We start from the raw sequence: 10,200 nt of genomic DNA, 5'->3' as shown, positions 1-10,200 counted from the left end.
ATTTTTGTGTATTTTAAACTTCAAGAGTTTATAAAAAGTATAAAAGAGGTACAAACGCAATATTAGTTATATTTTATTTATAAAACATGTTTCCTTAATAATGAAATAATATTTCAAAATCAATTAACATACTAAAATATATAACATATAATATTTCAAAATATTTTAACATATAATTACTCTTTCCGATTATAAGAAATAAAGAAGTATTAGGAATTCATAATTCCTCTTTTCAACGAAATAACTTTAGCTATTCGGACTGGCATTTTTTAATACAGTTTTTTGTTGCTGTCCTATTTTTATATATATATATATATATATATATATATATATATGTATTTATATATATATATATATATATATATATATATATATATAAAAAATATTATATATATATTATATAATATTATATATTATATATATATTATATATTATATATGTATATATATATATATATATATATATATATATATATATATATATATTTATATTTATATATATATATATATATATATATATATATATATATATATATATAAAATATTATATATATATTATATATATATTATATATATTATATATATATTATATATATATATATGTATATATATATATATATATATATATATATATATATATATATATATATTTATATTTATATATATATATATATATATATATATATATATATATATATATATATATATATATATATATATATATATATATATATATATATATATATATACAATTTTGATAGTCATAAACTTCTAATGAGTAAACTTCTAATGAGTTCAAAAAAGTAAACATTGTTGATGCTATAAAAAATAACAGCAATTGCTATAATTACATAAAACTTGAAATCAAAAAGTTAAACCAACTGTTAATGAAAGTGTGCTATTTATATTGTGGCCACTGTATATAGATATACCCTTATGCCACTTTTTTATTTTTTTTTATTTTTATGATAAAGGACTTGACTCTAATAACAATAAAAAATGATGTAATATATAACAAAAACAAAACAGTATTTTTTTAATGATAAATTCGTTACAAATATTTTATATTACAATATAAACATATACTATTGGTTTTCTAATATTAAATTAAATATTATATATAATATGAATATTAAATATTATATATGTTGTATATATAATATTATCAATATTGCATATATTTTATATATTTAAATTTATATATATTAAAAATGATATTAATATATATATATATATATTTAAATATATTTCAATTTCATCTTAAAACAAATCTATCGAAAAATTAAATGGTAAAAATCTAAAAGCAAACTTTTTAAGTAAAACGAATAACAATTAGAGCTTAAATAATGCAAGTTAAATTCGCAACGACAAAAAATAGGATGCGATAATGTTTGTAAATTTGGTTTAAATTTTTTGTAATAACAAAAGTTATTTATAAATACTGGATAAGATAAAAATATTAAAACTTTTTTAGTATAACACTTCTATCAATTTTTCAATTATTAAACTTTTGTCAATTTTTATATTATTTTGCCAATAGCCAGCGGCAAAATGTTTATTCAACATAAAATATTTATAGTGCGTATGTATATGATGTATAGTGTGGATGTATTGTGTGGATTATCATATGATGTATAGTGATGATGTATAGTGATAGATGTTGTATAGTGATAGATAATGATCATATGATGTATAGTGTGGATTTATGGACAGTAGAAATCTATTTATCTGCTTTTTATGAAGTTTAAATTTAAAAATTATAATTGGTAAAATTCTATACGACCAATAATAATGTAACAGAATTTAATGTACCAAAAACCATATGTGATATATTTGAACTTTTGTTTAATTTCTGTTGTAATCTTGTACAGTCGTGTGACAATTTATGACAAGTCTATTATTTACATATATTTTTGATTTATGTACTTAAACGTAATTTTTATTAAAGAAATGGGTATTTTTCAAACAAATATAATGCATTTAACCAATTGGTAATAAATTTAATTAATTAAAAATTACTACATATTTAAGATCAATATTTTTGATTTCTCCTTTTGCTTCAATAATGGCAAGAAACCTTCTCGGCTTTTGATGCATTTTTCAGCAATTTGCTGCAATCTTTCATTATGTTTCCAGTGGTAAATACTTTTTTCTAAAAAATACTCTTTATTTATAATATTTGTAATATTTTCTTTATTAATAATATTTGTAATCTTTTCAATAGGATTTAGATCAGGAGAGCTTCCTTGCCAATCAAGGCTAAATCATTTAAATTAGTTTTACCGATTTCCAACCATCCGTTGCATTCCTGTACTTTTTTGCCCACTCCAGCCTTTTTTGCATCATTTTTGATGTCAGTTTAGGCTTCTTAGCAACATGTCGTGAAATCCAACCAAGATCGTGCAGGCGACGTTGAACTGTTCTGCTTGACACTTTGACTCTACCACTTTGACGATATAAATACGATAATATTTTTAATTTTCTTAGCTGCTTATATTTATCTAATGAATGAGTTTTAATACATATAAATTTTAACTATTATTATTTAATATTACTTTGAAAGTCATTGATTGTACGCGCGTACAAATAGAAAGCCCACAAAAATACTAAAATGAAAAAACGTTTAAATATTTTGGTGTGAAGCCGTAGATGATCAACTCCATGTACTTTGAGGCGCGGCTAACATGGATTGAGGGTACCAATAATTTTAAGGTTGCAAATTTTAGGATTTTGATACTTTTTGTATTTTAAGATAACATGTTTTTGTATTTTGATGTATTTGAAAGTTCTTTTATATGCTTTAACTATTATTGTCGTTTAATTATAAATATATTTACTTATATTTTTTAAAGTTTCACACAACAATAATAATTAATGCGTATGTAAATGATTATATGACCGTAGTCGCAGTGTAGTTACATATATCAACTGACTTTTATAAGTATTGAGGAAGTGGAGAGTAATATATTCCTTTTTGCACTCCTATAGTTAAATATAAATTTGTATAAATGAACAGTGACTAAACGGACAAATGATCTCCGGTGAAAAATTTAATCTTTGATGAAGATATTACTTAAATAACTTCTTTAGCAATAAGATAGTGCCGCGGTGAGGGTGGTTCTAAAAAAAACTTTTGTTGAAAATAACTACTGGCACCGTTTAAATATGTTGTATATAATAAAAAAAAATGTGTTGTATATAATAAAAAAAAATGCTGGATTTAAAAAATTTTTTAATGCAAAATATTTTAATGGGTTGTTATCGACTCTCGAACATTAAATAGGTCCCCAATATTAAAAAAAAAGTTTTTCAAAAGTAAATTACGTTGGGTCTCAAACAAAGCGATGTTAAAAAACAATTTTAAAAATATTAATCATTTTATAATTAAAATTTTGTTTTAGTGAACAGAAAATTACGTTTTTTTAACTAAAAACAAAAAAAAAAGGAATTTAACAAGATTTTTTGATTATAATTTTGCTTCGTTTGAGACCCAACATGACATACTTTTGAAAAACATTTTTTTAAATTATATTAGGGACCTATTTAATGTTTGAGGATCGGTAACAACCCCTTAAAATATACTTTATTCAAAAAGTTTTTAAATTCAGCATTTTTTTTATTATATACAACATATTCAAGGGGTGCAAGCAGTCATTTTCAAAAAAAGTTGTTTTTAGGACCACCCTAGTCGCGGTGTAGATTATATTAACATTATAATATTTTATGTTGATGTGTATTAACTATTACTGTTGTTTAATAAACATATTATTATTTAAATTTAATAATTATATTATTATTATTTTTGATATTATTTATTCATTTTACATCGGTTGTATCATTGACTCATAAAGCCGTAGACGTAAACATTAATCGACTAAAAATTAAGTCGATGTAAAAAGTCAATTTCAAATTATGTTAAATTAGAATAGCGGCAGTCAAGTGTTTTAAGCTTAGCACTCGAAAAAATTTTTTTTAATTAAAAAAATGTTACGTCACAAAACGCAAGTATTTGCCATCCTGCCAAGGTATTCAAGGTCAAATTGTTTTTCCAGGAAAATCGCAAAACAAACCGTTAGAAAACCCCAGATTACAGCAATTGTCAAATAAGTTTGATATATTATTTTAAATGTGATTTATTTTTAAATGTAATATATTTATAACATTTACATTTTTCATTCACGTTGTCTTTGCATTTTTTATAATTCAGTAATCATGATACGTCTCGCCTCCATCCTACTTGGTTATTTCTTAGCTTAAAAATTCGAATCCCTGTAGTGATCTCGGTCTTGGAACTTTTGAGTCTTTATCTTTGGCTTTAAATCAAATTCATTTGTCTTAATCTTTGAATTTTACGTCTTGACAAAAGAATGCATTCTAAAAAAAAGAGATAATTAAAATATCAACGTTATTCTTAATCAAGCAGAAACATAAATTAAAAATATATATTTTATAAAAGAAGTAGATATAATCGTGCATAGAAAGCTTGAAATGCATCAAAATTAATATTCTTAAATCGAAATTAAGTATATTTTTGTTAATGCTAATGCATTTGAAAATTACCTACCAACTATCTTTCTAATTTATTGTTCTTTAATTAATTGCTGTATTATTAATCGATTGTATATCAGTAACCAATGAAATTAAAGTATAATATTTTAACTCGGAAAACAAGGAAGCAATCAAAAATAATTACTGTCACGAATAAGCACCTACTCTTAAGTAAACGCTTTGCAAATGTATTAAACTTTACCATATCTTTTTCATATACATTAAATGTCTTTTAATTTAAAAAATGGTTTAAGGAAAAATAAAAAAATGCAGACTTATACCATTAATTTCAAATTAGCAGCCATCTTAAGCACCATCATTGATAAAAAGAAACTTCAAATAAACACATCCAGCCCTTTATTCAAATAATTAGGATACAAAGCGTTTAATAATATAATTAAAGGAAATTAGTCTTAAGCCCAAGAGGTAAAACAACATTATCAAAGTGAAAATTCTTAATAACCTTGGATGTAACAATAGGAACCTAATAATAAAGCAAAAGTTAATTGTTATGATGAAACAAAATGTTAAAGTATGCAAACTTAAGAGTAAAAATTTGAAAAAAAAAGAGCAAATGTTCGAATTATTTAGTTTTTTTTACAACAAACCTTTAAAAAAATTTGAACAATACGACTCAGTATGTTCTCAACAAAAAATCAGAAAAATACCAAGAGGGTTATGTCTTTGAAACTGTAAAGTCTTATCTTTATTATTTTGTATATGAACTATAATTAGGTATATGGTATGTAAGTCGTAAGGGTTTAAATTTATATCTACATCATAAAGGGAATTATAAAGCAAGATCGATATTTTAAATTTTTTAACATCAATTGCATATGTAATGCTTGTAAACCTTGGTTGGTAATCTTCCTAGTGATAGTCTTATACAATACTTAGTCCTGTTTTATAATAACAGATTAGATTTATTATTTACACATACATATACATACATATATCAATAAAATATGTATATATATGTATACATATATACATACATACATACATACATATATATATATATATATATATATATATATATATATATATATATATATATATATATATATATATATATATATTTATATATATATATATATTGGCCCGCCGCCTTTTTGGTAAAATTTATAATTTTCGAAGGTCATAATTTGATTTATGGTGCATTTTGATGAGTACATAGAGAAAATAATAAACATTATTTTTAAAGTTGAATTTACTATCTCCTCCAGTCTTTTGAAATTTTTACCATTTTCTTTAAACCTCTTTGTTTTAGCGAAAAGTATTGTTTACGCTAGTACTTTACATAACTTATTCAAGACGACTTAATAAATTAAACTTAAAATGTAACATAAAATACTCAATTGGGAAATATCAAATGTTAAAAATCTTACAATAAAACAGGTTTATTACTTGTTTTATCATATGTATAATTCAAGGTTTTGTTTACGCACAATTTTAATTTATACCTCTAAGGACATTGTAAACATATATTGAATTTTTTATTAAACATTGCACTTACTATTGTTTAGAATTTTGAAAAATATATGGGATGTCTCAAACAAGATCAAAAAAGATTTTTTGGTAGAAAAAACCATCAAAAAGCTACCTGATAATAAGTTGCCAACAAAACGAGAAGTGCTTGGATATCTTCATTATAGAAAATACTTTATGACATGAATTTTAAATCTGCAAGACTTTGTGATGTTGTTGCCTGCCCCCTTTCTATTTCTTTTTTGTTACACCTAAATGTAATGAGTCTGGTGGTTGTCAGACAAAAGACATATCTGTTAACGACATAATTATGAAAGATAAAACTAAATCACTTCCAACTTCCAAAAAAAGCCTGTGAAAATTGTCAATGGATCGTAAGGACAAAAATTGCGAAAAGTTTATAAAAAGAAAGATTGCAAAAACATATCCATTTCAAGCGAAAATGATAGGTCAACAATCGTCAGACAACATTTTCCAATCAAGTCTTCAAAAACATTCTGACTTTGAGTTTGAGACTCAGATGAGTTAGACTTTAAGGAATACAATTCAAAAAGGAAAAAAACTGACAATTTTGTAAGTCTCTTTGCCTAAAGATATAATTAAATCAACATCAATTGTTGCAAAAAGATACAATATTTCTTCAAAAGGTTAGGTAGCTATAATTGCAATCATAAATGCAGGCGATGGAGAATTGAAGAAAACAATTTCAAGAAGGCATAACAAAATGGTCTTAACGAATGAAGGAATTAAAATAAAGGAAGAAAAAATAGATTAGTACTATTGATTTTAAATGTTCTATTGATTAAGCAGGGTTATGTCGGAGTTAAATCTAGGGTTTAACTCCAACATAAACAACTTTTTCAAAGTATTTCAAAGAAACATGTATCCATCTTGGCTAATATCGAAAATATATAAATCTTATTTAAACAAAATTAACACAAACAATCCATCACAACCAAAAATCAAAGAACCTTTGTCTTACTTTAAACTACCGTTTTTAGGAAAAATATCTGATTTAACTAAAAAAAGATTGAATTCAATTGTTAAAAGATATTGCTGTTCTGAAAATTTTAAACTAGTTTTTGTCTCACTAAAAGTTTCAAAATTTTTCTCTTCTAAAGATCCTATTCCTCTAGAGTTCAAATCGTTCGTGGTCTACAAATTCGTATGTGCAGGATGTAACTCCTGTTATATAGGCGAAACTACTCGCAATCTCAAGACACGGATAACTGAACATTATAAGAGAGACAAACAATCACATATCTATAAACATCTCCATGGAAATGAAAATTGTTTTATGCAATTAAATGAAAAGTGTTTTTCCGTTTTAGATTCAGCATCTAATAAGTTCGAATTAAAACTTAAAGAAAGCATGTTTATAGAATGGTTAAAACCTGGTCTGAACAAACAGGTCAACCATGTCCAATTGACACTTTCTGTTTAGTTATTACTTTCTATGTATTTTTTTATTAACCTATTCTTTCGTCACTTCCTATTTGTTTTTTAGTATGACTTGTTATTCTTATAATAGTTTTTGTTGTATTTTTGTAATTAAATTAATAGTTTGTACACAGATAATTACATTTTGTATTGGTATTGAAAAAATCACCTATATAGGTATTTAAACAAATTTTAAAAATTAAACTTCAACTGAAGATGACTATTGATAGTCGAAACATGTATTGTTTAGAATTAATAATATTTTATTAATTAAAAAGTTTGTCTTGTTTATTAATATATATATATATATATATATATATATATATATATATATATATATATATATATATATATTTATATATATAACAGTCAGGTTCAGGCATGGTTTATTTAATAAGAAAATTATAATAAGACATTGATAAAACTGAGAAGCATCTACATTTACAAAACAATTAAAAATATTTCTCAGCTGTTTACACCAAATGTTACAGTTTTATATTACCTTTTTTTTTTTTTTAAATTATACAAAGTATATCTCCTCCAAACTTGTACAATACAAATTTTTGAAGAAAACTTTATTTTTCTAATCAAAAACTTATATCTAAATAATATTACATTAAAAAAATTAGATATTATTTTGTTATAACTAGAAAAAGAGAAAGATTCACTGAAGTTCATGCAGATAAATTATATTAATATTTTCATATCTTTTTTTTTTCACAACCCAATACAGGCTCGTCAAATAGGGTATGTCTATGGAAGGACTAAAATCAAATATTTTTAAAATAAAAGAAACTATATTGTGAAATAGTGATATTACTTTGTATATGTAATGGAGTGATATTTAAAAAATAAATATTTAAATCAAGCATTAGCTTCATTTTTTTATTGTTTTAAAGTGTTTTAATTTGTAAATATTTAAAAATATTATTTGCATTACCATTTTAAAAGAAACTTAAGTGGATAAAATTCATTTTGGACCTATTCTAGAATTTAGTTTTAAAGATTTGTTTATGATTAAAAATAGTAAAAATACTTTCATCAGAGTGTAATAACTTATAAATTATATTTGAATTTAGTCAGTATTTAATTAAAATTAACTTTAATGGCATCATAAAAAAACAAAAAAACAAGAGACACATCCGCTACTAACATAAGTAAATTTATTGGTAGAGGAAAACAACTTTTACCATTTGAGCTCATTACTGTAAGGGATATTTTACAATATGGGATTTTTTGAGAGAGACAAGTAATCAAAATAAAAGAAACTATACTGTTGATAAAGTAGTTACTGATATGACTCCATCCATATCTTCTCAGTGAGAAGATATGGATGTAGTCATATCAGTAACTATAAAAGCTAATTGCGAGTTTGTACATCCAGCAATAATTCAAGAATTCAGCATTAATGCTAAATCTAAATATCTTTGGGAAACTACAGTTAAAATCAGCCTTGGAAATGTTAAAAAGTCAATGAAGGAGAAGTTAATTTCAAAAATTGTGAAATTAACTTCTCCTTTATTGTGAAAAAAAATGTAAAAAAATGTTTTGTTCAAAGTATGGTTGTAACCATGACTTTAAAAAGCAAGAAAAAAAAAATTCCTGTATTAGAAATTAGCTTAATCAAGTCACAGAGAGATAAAGTTGGTAGTTTCGGACATTACCATACTGGTGGTGTTGACATAAAAGTGTCAATAAAAATAAAAGAAGTTATAAAAAGAAAAGACAAGCATCGTTGCGAATTAGAGGAGAGAGCAAAGAAATGCAAAATAAAAGAAGATTGATAAAAAAATTCAGTAAAATTATAATTTCTTAGCTCAGTGTAGGTAATTACTTATAGAATATGATAGCAAATATAAGATTGCATTGATATACAATCTTACATCTGCTGCTATTAAAGATTTCATCAACAGCCTCTTGGTTGTTCCCCAATGGAGTTCTTATGCACAATCTGTTGAGAGGAGTATACAGATGGTTACAGAAGCTATGGGGCATGTCCACACAGCAGAAAGAAGGTAAACTTACATTAGAGCTCAATACATTAGTAGAGATGATTGGACTTCTAAACTATATTTAAAATGAATTTTTATAGTTGCGTTTTAAAAAATGTAACATTTTATTGTTGTTTGAATATTTTAAGTATAATTATATAATTATATACTTATAATGACATTCAATTTAGTATAGTATTTGATAAAAATTTTATATTTACTTAATAAGTATACATATACATAAGATATAATTATACACATATATATAAGATATATAACATATACATATATTATACACATATATAAGATATATAATCAATATATTTTAATCAACGCTAATTAAAGTATTACAAAAATAAATTATAAAATACTCACATTTCTGTAGTCGCGGCAAGCAATAAATTGAAATTTATTGTAAGCATAACTATATCAAACGCCAATTTAAAGGGGTTAATTTATTTGAAATGTTTAAGCCCCCATTTCGCCATATTCCAGGGTTAATTTGTTTCGAAATGGAATCACCGGGAAATATTTTTTCGGAGAGTCTATTTGTTTCGCAACATACAGGCATGAAACTAATTTAGGGCTGACCTTGTCCCGCTCTTTTCGCAGGAGATAAAAGTTTTAGTTAAACGCTGCGCTTTCGTCCGCAATAACCGGGACAATAGCAGTCTTTGCCAAATCAAATTTATAACAATATAAATGATCACATCATTAATTAGCTATTATGTGGC

At 24.0% G+C, this 10,200-nt stretch overlaps 1 long non-coding RNA gene across 1 annotated transcript; it reads right to left on the bottom strand.

Moving 5' to 3' along the window:
• Positions 1-4,116: 4,116 nt before the first annotated feature.
• LOC136074886 (uncharacterized) lies at positions 4,117-9,981 on the bottom strand. The gene is made up of 2 exons (XR_010635529.1): positions 9,842-9,981; positions 4,117-4,373 (listed from the first exon to the last, which is right to left on the bottom strand). It is a non-coding gene; the product is annotated as an uncharacterized LOC136074886 (long non-coding RNA).
• Positions 9,982-10,200: the final 219 nt, after the last annotated feature.

Source organism: Hydra vulgaris, chromosome 01, assembly GCF_038396675.1.
Source record: "Hydra vulgaris chromosome 01, alternate assembly HydraT2T_AEP".
Classification (NCBI taxonomy): Eukaryota; Metazoa; Cnidaria; class Hydrozoa; order Anthoathecata; family Hydridae; genus Hydra; species Hydra vulgaris.
This window is presented reverse-complemented; position numbering and strand designations above follow the sequence as displayed.